Raw genomic sequence first — 16,251 nt, forward strand, 5'->3', positions numbered from 1 at the left:
CGGAGATCTTGAGGACTTGTTTGATAGAGTGACTTGGGTAGAATTAATAATTGTGTTGCGGATAAAAGGAGTAAATAGAAGGGATGGGAGACATCCGCCATGTTTGAGACAGCCAAGATTCGATTGGCGGATCCAAAGTCGGGATGGGCAGCGTTAGGAAGAAGAGGAAGGCAGAGATGCCCATTATTACTTGCGCTGTTCGATGTGAAGGAAATTGCTAAAGAGGCACGCGATGAAATGGAGACATGAATACAAATCAGTGTGCGATTCATAAAAACAGTTAGGCTTGCCGATGATCAAGCTTTAGTTTTTCAGTCAGCCAAGCGTTTGCAAACTCTGCCGAGCGCCTTGAAAAGTGCGATATGTATGGGTAAGATGTACTTGTGTATAGTCTCTATATATCCATTACCTTCCCTATTCGGTAGGATGCCATTAATAATTACAATACAGGCGTAAAATCTAATAATAAAACAATATCGGCAGGAGTAACCAAGTAACAATGGAAATAGTACACAAATTCGTCTGAAATATGGTTAAGCCACTACAATAACAATTTCAGAAGCACATCTCAGAATCAATCATTTTACTTCAAGGCGACAATTATAGCTATTGAAATATGAGTAATCACGATTAGGGTAATTAACATTTTAGGGGATCCTGGAGGTCGTACGCAAAAGAACCAAGTGCCAATCGAAAGCCCCATAAGTAATTGCCAATGCGGAACACTTCTGGAAAGAGACATACTGTGAGCTTACATACATTACAGAGTGAGATACATTCTGTGATCAGATTTCAAGATTTATGGCTATGCTAACGATAACGACGAAACATACGTCTTACAAGAATAATTCAAATTAATAAACTAAGGTAGCCGACATCCTTTTTCGTATAAAATAAAATAAGAACGCGTTATCAATTAATCCGTGGAAAACTTTGTCATCACTGATAGCTATTAAAGCGATAAAGAAGGAGCCTGACGAGATTCTTGGGTGAATACTCACTCGAGATTCATCGAGTGGTCCCAAGTCGCCGCCCGCGAGCTGGGAGGCTGCTAACTCTCTCGGAGGAAAAGCTCTCGAATCGCCGCCAGGGAATTCACTAACGCATCCGGGGCAGCTATAGACGACGACCACCACGACTCGCCACCGAAGTCCCGGCCGTGCGTCGCACGACGGAGGAAAGGGCTCCATGAAGGGCTTCTCGAGCGAAAGGACAAAGCCCTTGAAGGGGTCACGTTTAACAGTACGAAATGGGGAAGGGAAGAGACAAGAGCTTCCGTCCGTTCTAAGCCTCGAGGGTCTACTTTCCGGAGAGTCGTTCCAAATGGAAGAGAGGGAAAAAAAAGAAATGAACACACTCGCTGGGAACTGGAGGACTTTTGTATTTACTTCTGCACACGTCGCGAAAATATAAACGAATGAAAGAAACTTTGCGAAAGGGCTGGAGTGAAATAAAATGTCTCTCTCACAGTGACGAATAACCTTACGAGCGAAGAGTTCGGGAAAAAAGTGGATTTACTCAGTCAGTACGCTCGACAACAAAAAAAACCCCCGGAACAATGTGGGCGGGAGAGGGAGGAGGCGCTCTGACGGGAGAGAGTGCCGGAGTCGGAGGAGAGGGTGAGCGGGACGAGAGCGAAGGGGCGGGCCGCTCCCTCGTAAAGTTGCTTGTCACGTGATGCGACGGTGGAAGACAATGGCGGGCCCGAGGGGGAGGCGACGGAGGGGAGTGGGCGGGGAGGCGCCGACAGACATGCACAAAAACACAGGCACGTGCGTGAGGCGACGACAAAGGGCACGCACTCGCGTCACCCTTCGCAAGAAGACGTGGCCCTCTTCGCCCGGGAAAAGAGTGGAGGCGTGGGGGGGAGGGGAGGAGGGGTATCACTTATTAAGAGTGAAAAAAATTGCGAATCCCCCCACGCCCCCGTGCCGAAACCCGCGAAAGCGCTAAGGAGGGTGCGTATGGAGCAGGGAGGAATTTCTGGTGGGGGGAGGGCCTCGGTTGTCGAGGAGGCGGTGCGGGAAACTGCGAGGGAGGACGTGAAAGGCGAGGGTGTGGGTGGCTGACAAGTAGGTTGGGGGTTCTGGGGGCGCCCGAGTGAGCTTGGAGAGGCCACAAACGTTGTTGCTGGAACGGTGAGAGGAGCGAAAGAGGGAGGGGAATTTGGAGGGCGGATTTCCAGCCGATCGACACTGGAGCGGCGGCGAAGGCGTCAGATGAGTGCGGGCCTCGAATTCTTCCTCTTCTCGATCATTTCATGGCCTCCGTAATATTCGCAATGGTCCTTAACGACTTTTTCTCCTTTTGTCTTCAGTAATTTTCTTTCAGGTCAATTGTACGGATATGCACAGAAGTTCACTTAATTAACATTAAGTTTCTTCAAAACAGTACCTTTCCCGCTTGAATATTTCATATTTACCCTTACGAGGTAAGGCAACACATATTTCAAAGGAGCTGACGCCTCTGCTGCTCTCAGTCTTTAAAAATATTAATATATATTGAAATTGAGTTCCCGATTGACAAACCAAAACTGAAATATTTCAACTGAGGAATGACCTCGCGGAGATATTTACTAATGTGAACAGCCATGTAAATACGATAAATGTGGTTATAATCATTCCCAAACGGGGCGATGTAAAATGAAGAATAGTTGCTCGCACGAATAAGCGCTTCAATAAAAAGTGAAGAGGATACCATAAAGTTATCATGAAATTCAAATAAGAATAATTGAGGCTATGTAACGCACATTCCAATTAGTATAGTTTGCAATTCAAGCAACAACTATTTACGAATCTAAAACCATACGTAATGTAAAATGGAGTGTTACTAGCAGTACAGGGTGCGGCAACATACGAGGGTCATCCGGAAAGTAGTACCCGTTCGTGAAATAAAGACACAAAAGTAAATATTAACAAACATAAAAAATTTTATTTGAAAGAGGATACTTTAAACTACTTCTCAACATAATCTCCAAGCAAATTAAGGCATTTGTCATAACGTGTGACAAGTTTCTGTATTCCTGCTGCATAGTCCTTCGCCGCCAGCTCATTGAGATACGCGAGGGACCCATCTTGCACAAATTTTTGCATAATGCAGATGGTGTTTAACAATTCCATGAACAATTGTTCGAGAAACATTGGGAAAATGCTCACAGATGTCATCAATTGTGACGCGCCGATCGTTCCTCACGAATTCGTCAACTGAGCTCACCAGTTGGTCTGTAATGACAGACGGTCTCCCCGAACGCTCATCGTCGTGTGTGTTCCCCCTCCCCATGTTGAAGTTGCGACACCACCGCCGAACAGACGACTCGTCCATTACATTGTCTCCATACACCTCCTTTAATTGGCGAGGAATATCACATGGGCGAACGTTTCTTGCATTGAGGAATTTAATCACTGCCCTCACTTCACAACTGGCGGCGTTCTCAATTTTTTTAAACATTGTAAACAATCACAGAAACAACACAGGCAATGCTAGCGTCACGCAACTTGGCTCAGAGAAGGCAGACAAGCCACTGAAGCTATCTGACCTCGTCCAGCGGCTACTCGCGTCGTCAGCACTTCATGCGGCACGAACGGGTACTACTTTCCGGATGACCCTCGTAACTTCCTTTTTTGAAAACGTTTTGCGTTTGAAAATAGGAAGTTGTGTTTCTGCACGCAGTATTAAAAGTCTTAAATTTTATGTTCAATTTTAGAATCGGGAAAAAGAGGCAAAATAAAAGATTGGTCTATATTCGTCAGCTCTACCTATAAAACTGTGCATGTTAAGAAAATGACAGAAAGAAGAGAGCATGGGGAGAAGAGGTGCTGTGTGTGTATGTATATGGAAAGGGGGAGGAGGGAGGGAGGTGAAGAGGGGAGGGGGAAGCGGGGGCAGAGTGAAGGGAACATGATTGACTTGCTTAGTTACTTAGATATCTTCCATTTATTAATCTGGACATTTCCACCGATTTACTTCTCCAAATGCATAGACAGAGAATTCCTTAAATAATTACCACGAAGTTAGCCAATCTCAAAAATGCCATCGAGACGAATTTCCGTCCGATTTAAGTTGCGTAACCATTGGATTGCTCTTACCCTACCATTACACGTATACCAAACAAAATGGCATGGCATAGTTCACAAGCAAACCTCCCTGCAATCATTTGAGGGTAACAATTCGCTGGAGACGCTCCGGCAAAATAGGTATTAAACTTAAATATCTGCAGAAATGGAAAGTTAAAGTTGTGAAGGCATTTCATCATCAAAAGATAGCTAAAGCTTTACAGCTACGCAAAAGAGCATTGAAAAACCTTCACTTCTAAGCGTTTCACTATTTTTTTGGTGTCATGAAAAGAATGTACCGTTTCAACAATTTTTAGATTGTAGGGAGAAAGAACCTGAATCACTTAACAGTCTCTAATTAGAAAGATATGGAGAGCCTAAGGTGCTCCGTAAGATGAAATCATTTTACAATGTCTACTAGATTGAAATAGAGCCCGACTGCTCAACGTAATCCTCGTTGCAATAATAGAACAGGCTTAAAATATATTCCATCCAATAATCCAAATGAATCTGGAGTTACTCAAGTGACAAGATCAGGAAAGTATGCATTTTTAAGAAGATAAGCATCACTTTTCATACACTGAAAAGGAACTTATAAACATCAAATCCAATGACTATGATCCCTATAACATGACAGGAACATTTGGTTAAATACCCAAATTCTGCACCAAAAATAATCCGCAAACAAGAGAGAATGAAACGCATCCGCGGAATGGAGGTCGTTTGGTGTTTTAATTAGCATTTGCACGATGGAATGCGAATGAAGCGAACTTTTTACGAGCGTCAGGATAAATGTTGAGGTTCAGCTCAATTACCGGAAGTCAAAAAAAAGAGAGCGAGACACGAGTTTCACAAAAGTTTGGAGTGCAGCACTCATTCCACCATTTACAACCACCAAAGGAGCAAAGGCATACTAAAAAAAATACATGAAAACGAAAAATGAAAATATTTTGCCGCGGGAGGAAATTTTTCTCCCTCACCCGTGAGGAGATGGCGAATTAATTCAGAGTTATGGAGCGAGAGAAAATGCCTCCCCTCTCCCGGAACCAAAAAGCTCCGGCCCCGACCTCGGGTCACGGCGGGGTTAGCGGGCGGCGGAGGGAGGAAGAGCCCCGGCTGCAGGCCCCGTGGATGGAGCAGGCGAACACAAACGCACTAGGAATTCGTGGAGGAGGGGGCGTGGGATACGGGGGGAGGCCCGCAATCGGATGGAGAGAAGAGAAAACGAAGGGCGGTGCCTAAGGGGCAGCTATGACGTGCCTCTCGGACTCGCCCCCGACCGCCTCTCGCCACTTCCCCAGCTCCTTCTGCCCCTCTCCGCCACTGGAGCAGCCCCCAAAAACTTTCGGTTCCCGTAATTGGATCGGCCGCAGACGGAAATGATTATCGCGTTCGATTTCGATCGAATGACACACTCGAATGCTCGAAATGTCCATCTGCCACATCCCCCGGATTAGGCCTCGTCGCTTCCCTTGGATTAAGGAATGGCAGCGCGATGTAATCATATAGGTATACGCAAGCACATACACACATATTACACATGTACACACACATATTATTGGTGAGCGTGTATTAACCAATGTATGCATACCTGTCTACTTATGTATTCGTATATTATTCGACACCAAAATGACAAATGAAATTGATGTACGAGATTCAAACGAATACTATATGCACGGAAAAAAACATGGGAATATATCAATAAACCTTTCCAAATAGTTGATAACTATAAAAGTAACTCGCACTATAACCATACAAGTAACAATGACCTTTACATTAGAGGTTTTTAACATGATTATTTTTATCCTTCAGAGTAAGCCGAGTATAGTACACGACCAGGAAGCCTAATGCTAACTCTGTAATCGGAACCTTCGAGGGCGAGAAGGTGCCTCTCCTCCTCCTGGTGGGTCCTTTGGGACGGTCACTTGACCTCGATATCGTCCGCGAATGACAGCAATGCTAAGTCATTATATTTTAACTCGTTTTCTAAACCTTTGCCCAACCGCAAAAAAACCTGAAAGCCAATAGTACGACTGGAAGGGAGCGAAGTATGTGATAGTTTGAGTCGAACGTAAAAGTATAGTACACTTATCTGTAACCATAAGGAAATTTTTCCAACACAATTCTTTATGGAAAAATATTATTTTACATCAATTTTCTTATAAGTTTCACTGATACGTGTACTGTTACCATAATTCAGCCTAATGATACGCATGGGACTATTAATATTATCTTTTAATCCAATAATCTTATTCGTTGCAAATGCTCACTTATTGCCGCATTGAAGGTTTTGTCTCTCTTAAAGAAACCTACCTCATCTCCAACCCGCCTTTATTTGCTCACCTGAAACTAGTAAACTCGACTGGCCTATCGTGCTACCCCAAAGTAATCAACTCCCGTCTCCCTGCCTCCATCTGCCTCCATCGCAAGGCCGCCTGAATGGCGCTGTGCTAAGCGCCGCATCATTTCCCACGAGTTTGAGAAAGAAGAGAGGTAGTGCTGGGGTGAAACGCTGGAGAAACATGTATTACCGGGCCATATTTAATTATGCACTAAAAACAAAGTTGGACTGGGGTGCACAGAAAATAAAAGAATATAAACATCAGATAAGGAAAATCGACATTAAAAGTTTCCACCTTATTGATATCAGAAAATTTTACTGAGTACTACTAAGGGGTGGGGGGGAGGCCTTCGACAGGAGTCCCAGACGCTAAGACCACTTGGTTCATTGTGCCAAAGCATGCTTAATCTGCTTGACTCCTGCAGACTGGCTCCGGCCAGCTAAAAATGAAGTAAAAACCAGGTGAAGAGAAAAGTGATATTTTTTAAGGAAGACTCTTAAAATGGACCGTGGTAATATATCTGCAGTGCAGCGAAGAGGCTGCCTACCACGAGGACTGGTTTTAAAACTACAGCGATCAAACTTCGGATCGATAACCGCCTGTGACGAGCACAGCATGAGCCCATGTGTTTACGGAATGCCACCTCGGTAGAAAGCTTCGGCAAGGGCGCTACATAACGGTGAATGCAAAACATCTCCTGTATTTAAATGGACCTGGCAGCATAAGGTTGTCAGCCCAACAATCCCATTTGTGTGTGCTAACAGGAAACGGAACGGGACGCTGCCAAAGCCATCCCCGCGCCCCTTCCGGCGACGCGCACCTGGAGCGATGGCCTCGATGACCGTCTTCCCAACGGCGTGCGTTCAATGCACTTGCGACGGACACGCTTTTGGGTCCGGGTGGCAGCGCCCTAGCTACATATAAGCGGAGGGAACCCCCTTTGGCGCTCCCTCCCTTAATACCATCTCCTCTTCGTTCATCGTGAGTGACTCTTCGCTGCTCCAGAGAATCAACAATTAAAGACTCGCCGAAAGTGAGGGAAGAGGCGGAACCGAAGCAATCGATTCCTGAGGGGCGGGAGAGGCACTTCCGGCTGCGTATTTTATTGCGACGCAGTACAGGTCTCGCTTACGCATTCCCAGGCGTCCGACTACAGAATTCATCTCTTTAATCGCGACTTGAATGCCACTATTTAAAGATCTAAAAATATAGCTCAATTCCACAATCACAATGAATACGTCTCTGCCTACTTGTTTATGTCAAATAACTGCGAACGCACGCACTATATTGTTGGAAAAAACTGAGCAATAAGGGAAAAATCTCCACAAAAAGACTCAAAAAAGTAATGAAAAAGATAAGAGCAGGGGGAGTTGGAAATATTATTGCCTACAGTTGCAAAATACGTTACAACTCACGGTAGTTGTGAGCGGTCGGTATCTAACCAACTACAACTCACTGCTTATACGATAGTACCTACTTGGACCGTAAAAAAGTAAGAAAATATGCGACACAAGAATGTACACGAAAATATAAATTTCACTCTTAACAGCCCGAAAAGGGTAATATGGGGAATCGGCCAGGGCAATGGAAGACGCTGCGCGAAGTAAATTCGGTATGAAAGATATCTGCGAGCTGGAGTAGTAAAAAAGATTGATTTCGTCGCGTTACGGCGACAAATGGAGCGAGAAGGTCACTAAATTGGGGCATTCCATTTTTTTCTCCTCTCCCCTTTTATTAAAAACTTCTTCCGAGGGAGTGTTGGGACGCACAGGATGGGAACGAGGAAGACTTAAATTCCTTGCCGCTGACTCGAGGGAAGAGGCTGAGCGTTATTTCTGAAATACGCCTGACCCCATTGGCCGTGTCGCCTTGTGCCGGGAGGGAAGAAGCGATTTTTCCACGAGCAAGTGAAGTTTCCGCTATTTCTCAGCATTCCGCTCGCCCTTCGGGGGACAGAAACGAATCGCTGACGCGGGAGGCGATGCGCATCCGTCAAGTCACCGCGACTCTCTGACGCAGGGATGTGCGTCATCGAAGAAATAGATTCTCGCCCATTGAGACGAAAGTAAACCGAGATTTCTCTTTACCCATTACGTCGTCATTAACGAGAATTTCGTTTCTAACTCGAGTTAGATAATAAATTTAATCGTTCAATTAAGAGTAGGTTTAATAAGAACTACATCTCCTTTAAAATCATTAGGCTGTGAGAATATCTTCGGCGGTATAAAAAGTGGTCAAGGATAAAAAAAGGTTCCTATAACCCCTAGCCATTCTAACGCAAGGGTCAAAGAGTATCTTCCTGATTGTTCACTCGCGTCCTGTCACTCTGACGAGCCGGATCCCCCCGACTCGATCGCCCTTGTGCGCGGTACCTCACACCCGTTTACACTGAGCAGCAATTACAGTACAGCGCAGAGAATTATGGATCATAAATAAAACGTGGTAAAGAAAATTTCCCAATAAATCCTTGACCTTCGTCTCCAGAAGATTCAAGCCGGCGGTAGCCTCTCAAACAAATCCCGCGGTGACCCTAGAATTTTATCCTCTCTCAGGGACGAATGTTTCCTGTCCGTTACATGGGCAGTCAGCCTCGAATTCTCAGTGGGGTCCCGCAAAGGTTTAGGCTGGAACCACTTCTCTAGATGTCCACCTCTGATATGCGCCTCAACACACACGAGAAGTGACAGAGTAAGGAGAAATGGGGAAAATGTAATGTCATGCGCTCTTCGCAACCCCTTTACCACAATGGTAACCGCCACATTCCGTTCCCATGGCAACGGGCGGGGTCAATTCCATTTGGATCTCGTGCAAAACGGGCTTTCCCATCGCGGCGATCAGAAGGTACAAGGAGTGCGGGGGCGCCGCCGGATTCAAACGCCCCGAAATATGATTGGAAAGCCGCCAGCAGTACCAAAAATCGAAGGATCACGAGTACGCGTGCATTCTTAATGAGCATGAAAGTAGCTGCGTGTAATTAAACTCACGAAAATACACCCTTGGGTTTACGTAGGAAGGGAAAGGGCGTGGGAAAAAGGACATAAAATAAAGCCAAAAATATAGAGACGGAGGACATGGAAAATCGCCGATACCAATTAGGAAAAAGCCAGGCTGAACTGGGATTAGAGCCACACATCTCCTTGCTAAACAACGCAAATGTCGAGACCATCAGAAGAGGGAATACGGAGGGAGTTTCTGCAAGTGACAGCCCAAATGCTTCATCCGGCGAAGACATGTCTCGTTCGGGGTAAGAATGTGCCCACGTACGATCTGTGCGTGTGTACTTAAGCGTACCTCTCTAGTCCCCATCATCACGGGCGAGAATGCTCGTACCTTGGATGAGAACTCTTTAGTCGAAGAGAATGATAGGGTCATCGGAATTATCACCTACCGTCCTGCTCGTATACTCCCACGTTTTCAGGTTTAGTGCATGTTGTAGTTTTAAGGAATGTAATATCTTAGTGCCAGAGAGGCAATGAACTATTACATGCCACCATATACCGGTAGGTTTTGTCTACTGAGACACAAATATAACGCATGGTGTGACAAAAACAAAAATAACACAATGAGGCAAAGAGAGAGGTGGTGATAAATGCTGAAAAATTAGCATTCCAAAAATGCAGGAGGGCCAAGACGGGAAATAACTGCGGAGAAGGCCCCACCATCAAACCCCCACCCCGAGCGACGACGGTGGTTTGGGTACGATGCGAGCGCCAACGAGGGCATGTATCCATCGCATGGATATGGGACCCAAGCGCACCAGATACAGACACCCTGGGAGAACCCTGTCATAGAACCCCTCACAACACTCAATTTTCAGGTTCGGTGTAGGACGGGCGAGGAGGATAATGGGGGCAAAAGGGGATGCTAATTAAAATTTTCGCAAAAATGGATGAAGTGTGGGGGGTGAAATGACATTGGTGAGATGGGTCTCCGAGTGGGAGGTGGAGAGCATGGGGAGGTTTACAAATGTATAAGCGCGAAGGTTATATGCATGTACGCGAGCCGAACACTAGAAACATGTTGATCGGAGAACTAATTAAATGCTCTGATGCAGGGAAATTAAATGCATGCCAATTCGAATCCGCCGGTGGATGGATTGGATTGAGGAGGCGGGGGAGGAAGTGAGGGGGAGGGAGGGAACCTCTGGGCACGCGGAAATGGCGCGTGCGTGCAGCCACGGGCCCTGGGTGCGTAAAATTATGGCCGCGTGCTGAGAGAGAGAGAGAGAAAGCCTTCCGCCCTCCTGAATCTGCATCCCCGCACCCGACGAACCCCCTGCGCTCTCTCGGTAGATGCAGGGGCACTAAGGTGGCAGGGGGACCCTAAAGGCCCTTGGTCGGCGGGGTGGCTTTGGAATTCCGCAAGCTTCTTTGAATGGGCGCGATAAACGCTTTTATCTTCACCCATGGGTTTGATAACTTCCCGAAATTACTCCCGAAGTGAGGCGGCGATCATGAAATCGTGGTCGGCCGGCGAAAAGGCGCCGCGAAATGATAAGCTATCACCCCGGGCACGACTAGTGCTGGTGTTGATAAAGCACCCATTTACACCATTAGCCCAAGGCAACATATCCTATTCTAAAAGGAAAAAAAGTCAAAATCCGAAGGATTGAATCGTCCAACTATATAGACGTAAAGACTTTTACCAATTGGCTGCTTATGGATAGATGTATGGACACGTACACAATATTCGGTGCAAATTCATAATCAACATTTCATCAATTTTGTCAGTTCCCTAAGACTGAAATTTCACAATACAAATTGCGTCACCAAAATTAAAAAATTACAAATCCAATAAAGTAATTCGTTCCACGGCGAAGGTTCTAAAAACAACCAAGAGAGAGACTTAAAGTAATGGTATTATAAAGCAATGAGAGTCTAAATCATGCTTCTATTGATACTAAAAGAGATATTGCCTAAATGAAAGAGTGAGCTTGAAACTTTTTACTAGCTTAAATACACCTGTGTATTATAACGGCCACAGCCCATCGCGTACATTAAAAATAAAACGGGATTGCCTTTACGACAAAAGTCAATTAGACGTCTTACAAGAGGCACTCTACAAGCACAGTTGGTTCGAGCCAGGCATAATGCGGCAGGCATTAAAAAAGGCTCTTCACAGGTGTTCCCCTGCAATGAGATACTAAAGTGAAACAAAGCCGCCAGAGGAGATCAAATAGGTAGGGGAGGAATGGACGCCGAACGGGGCACAGGGGGAAGGGCGAAAGGGAAACCGTGGGGGGTGTAGGGGGGGGGGAGACACTGGCGAAATGAGAACGAGGGGCCGCAAGAGATAATTATTCTGCGTTCATGTGACAAAACGGCACCGGAAAAAAATTAATGACCCCGGAAGGAAAATTTCACGGGGGAACTAAAATGAACATAATTTGCGAGGGAAGGAGGGTAATAAGTGCGTGGAGGAGGAAGGATGCTCGAAAATACTCCTGTGATCAAAGATGACATTCGCTTGAGCAACGGGACGGGGAAAACAAGACTCTATTACAGGGAGAGTGTTGGGCGAGCGAAGATGAGGCAGGAAAGATGTATTTTGGGCGGATTGATGGGAGGGAAATCATGCGCAGTTAATAAAAATTTGGCTAGGGGGCTATGGCGGACGAAGTATCGCGTTTAGGAGGGGCTTGGAAGTGATTAGTCTCCGTTCCGTCAAAAATCTAATTTGACCGGTCGTCTATCGTAAACTATGAGCAGAGAGCGCGTGGCCATCTTTCAGGTATGCATTCTGCAGCGCAGAAGGTGACGTGGGCGGCGACAAGCGAGTCGCCACCCGCCTGGCCTATCGTGTGTCCCGGTCGGACTCCGACCGCATGCATGCCCGGCCACGACTGCCCGGAAGCTTGGAGGTCCACGTATAAACGAGATAAAGATGTGTTAGAACGAAAACCATTCCACCAAGGCTTTACTAACACATAAAAACTTGGCACTGAGAGTGTTGCAACCAGGGAAAAGATGGGATGTTAAAAACTATGGCCCACAGTTATCACTATACACACATGTGTGAGAGGCTCATGGGTTGTCAGGACACACTACAATACGTATCTCAGTGCAAAATCTAGACGTGGTTTCTAGAACAGCTTTCTAGTACAAAATAAAAATTATAACTCTTTTAACAAATTTACAAACACAAAATCATTATCGAGGGACAAAAATGGCCTAAATATCCAGGGTTAACCTCTTTTCAGCTGCCATTTTTACGTGCATGAGGTACAGTAGACTCATTACGTCAATGGATGGGCAGTTCAATTCACATATCTATTCGGATGTGCAAATTTTGCGACACATGCCGTGAGGGAATCCGGAAGGGCGACCGAATCTACGCCAAAAGAAAACACGTGGAACGTTGCTCGCACCGGCCCGCCAGTCCGTGGCTAAAACTCACCACGACTTCCAGAGGGCGTTCCCGATCTGGGCGTATCGGCGGGAGGCGGTGCCGGAAGTGGGCGAGGGCGAGAGCTTCGTGGTTGACGTGCGGGAGCCGCGCTTCTTGAGCTGGAGTCTCCAGTAGACGCCCTCGCCACCGACGAGGTCGGTGGCGACGGAAGAAGGCGGCGGCATGCCTGGGACGACGGCCTCGCCCCGCGCCGGACGCCTCTCGGCCGCGGAGGGCACCGGGTTGCCTTCAGGACGACGAATCGACGACGACTGCCGAAGCATCCGATCACCGTCCTCCACAAGCCATCCCTACCGCCCCCGGAGCCAGACCGGCGGGATCGACGGCAAATGCCCTCGGGAATCACTTCGACGCCCGATCGTCTTCTCGAACCCACGACTACTCTCACGGGAGAGGTGCGGGGAACGAGAGAAAGGGGCGACGACAGCCCATCGGGCCCCGCGGGGATATTCAAAACCGAGCGGTCGGAATGAAAGTGCGGCCCTCCTCTCCGCGCGGGTCGACTACGAATATTTTTGATAGGAAGACGCTAAGACGAGTCCTTCATTCGCAAAAACCATCCCAAGAAAACTACCGAAAGGAGAGCGGGGGGGGGGGGAGAGAGAGAGGCTACCTCTCTCGGAGATACAAGCACAGCGAGCGATTCCGGGGGAAATATTCTGGAGGGGTCACTCGGCGTGCGAGGAGGCCGGGGCTTCCGCCGCCAAGGAGCAAGAAGAGGAAGAAAAAAGTCTCCCTTTCTATGTCACACACACGCACGAGCGCTGGAACATGCACACGCACTAACACTTCACGACGCGGCAGAACGTTCTCCCGCGAGGAAGGGGACCGGACGGGAAGGAAACCATGTGACGGAACACACGGCGTCCCGACGGCGGTGCGGTGCCGGCCCTCCGGGCGCGGCGAAGCGAAAACCGGCGCACACACGAATCGGCGAGTCGGACGGGAGAACGGCACACGAGGGGCAGCGGGGAACACTTGGCAAATGCCCCGACCGCACAACCCGAAGAGAGCTTCCCTCACGCGCCACCCCCAGACGACGCGCGGTCTCGAAACGGCGAGCCTGACTAACCCTGGAGGGAGGAATGAAGTGAGGAAGGAACGCCAAGAAAGGGTTCAGCGGCGAGAGAGAAAGAGAGGGGCGCTGATCGCGAAAACTCCGAGTGTGGCCCGATTGTCACTGGGCAGCACGAAAAGAGAAACCCTTTCGATCGCTCCAGGTCAACGAGTGGAAAACTCGATATATTTCAACACGCGCTCTATCGGGTGCCTCCAGGCTAAAGGCTTCACACGTTCACAAATCTGCTAAAAGCGTTCACACGGAATCCGCACGCGAGGTCTCCCGGTTCCACCGAAGAGGGGTTCGGGCGAGCGACGCTGAGGTGGGGGGCGGCGTGCGGGGGCGTGGGAAGGTGCTATCTCGTCGAGAGAGCACGCCGCTGCGAAGCGCGGAGGGCAACTGCCGGAGTCGGGAGCGCGACCCAACGCCCTCTCTCACACTCCCTCCCCTCCCCGTCATGCCCACAACCTTCCCTACTACTCTTCCACACCCAGGAAAATGGCAAGAGGGGGGGGGACGCGGGGAGCGACCGGTTACACCAAACGAGTGAGCGGCAAGAGTTTTATATCGCGCATATATGAGCTCCGAAGGAACTCACACCACCTTCTCGCCCGCCCGCCACGCTCCCTCCCCCCAATCGCATCTCTCTTTCTCTCTGCACCCAAGGGGGGGAAGGGTCCCCCACTCCCCTCGGCCGTGCCTCCGGGCCGGAACCCCGCCCTCGATCCCCCTTCCCCCGATACTCTGACTCACGTTTCCCTTCGCATCCTCCCATCCCGAGCACCTCCACTGCCTCCCAGTATTCCCATCCTAAAACACGCCGCTTCCGACCAGCCCCCACCTCCCGAAAGGGGGGGCAGGGGAAGGGGACCCTCTCCCCTGGCGTCGAGTCGGCGTGGGTGCGCGCGCGCATTGCTCGGAGGCGCTGCCGCGGAAGATGGCCCCGACGCCCCTGACGGCGCGTTCCGGAAGCAGGGGCGGTGAGGGTGGGTGCCGCAGAGCGCGTCGAGATGGCGCGGGGTGCGGGCGGAAGGCCACCGCTGGCCGGCGAGACGCAAGGGGTCGCGGGGGAGGGGGGGCAAGGGGTCGACGAATGCCGTTTGTAGGAGAAGTGCGGCTTCCGAGGGCCCATTACCACGACGGCACCTTTCGAAAGCCCTCGCCCCAGTCTCCTTTCCCTCGATCAGGTGGCTTATGGGCAATTGCGTAAGGCTGTTGGGAGCGACGGCAAAGAGAGCCGGTTTCTAAATACAAATGACTCGCCGTCTATCGAACTTATACCGTAAGACCTTAAGAGCCCAAGGAAGTGTTCAGGCTCGGTCAGGATAGTCACAATCAAAGTAAAGGGGATTTCCTCCGTCCACTTAAGGGGATATTATTTGAACCGGCAATCTAGAACAAAATATTTACCATTTTTAATTATGCTGATTTCGAAAACTCTGTTGCACGTTTTATAATTTGTGAACGAGAATTATAGGTAGGGAAAACATTCACATGCAATATATTTAAGCTATCTATTTTTCCTTACTTTCCACTATTGTCTCAACCAAGAGTGAAGCTTCCTATCATTAGACTCAATTATTTTTAGTATCAACATAAGACTCAAGAGAGAGCATGCATGTAACCCTTGCTCATCGAGTGGCTAACATCGAGAGTGTTACAATGGCCGAGAGGCGGTTCCCTGGCATTCCATTGAGACCCTCTTGGCATCTGGCGGCTTTCCCTTTAAAACTATTCATACTTCAGAGATTGTCTTTACGCGGTGTGTCCCAATTGTTCGCGGAGGATTTAGAACGAGGTGCAATAAGTGTAAAATGATGCTCGGATGATGTTTGCATTGAAAAAAGCATCCGAGTCGCTCCATACGAGAACATCCCGGCGGACGCGACGCGAGGACAACGAACGAGATTCTCTAGTTTCGATTCGTGCGCGCACTGCTTGAACAAAATAAAACGATGAATGGTTTGGTGCAGCAAAAGGCAATACTAGAACTGTTTGCCAATTGAATGAAATATCGAAGAACGACGACTTGTCGATCTTGCTGTAGCCATTCCACGGAACGTAAGAGAGAAGAAACTAGGGAAACAAATCAATGCATTTTGGCGCGAGTGAAGGTATTGGGGTATCATGGTTGTGGCCCATCAGCATAGTTGGCATGTGAGTGGCTCGTGCCTCCACCCTTTCATCTGAAACTCAGCGCCGAATCCCATTTGGAGGTGCGCCCTGTTTATCCTGGAACGGGAGACAGGGAGCGATAATAGAAATAATTATCCGCATTAAGTGCAGGATCGCAGAGATCTCGTCTTCGTGAAACTGCTGGAAGTGTGGGGACGTGTTTTAGTTCTATGTCAACACGAGTTAAACAGCGTACTGTTATCGAATTCTTAGC

This window comes from Hetaerina americana, unplaced genomic scaffold, assembly GCF_022747635.1.
Source record: "Hetaerina americana unplaced genomic scaffold, ioHetAmer1.1.p SCAF_2, whole genome shotgun sequence".
NCBI lineage: Eukaryota > Metazoa > Arthropoda > Insecta > Odonata > Calopterygidae > Hetaerina > Hetaerina americana.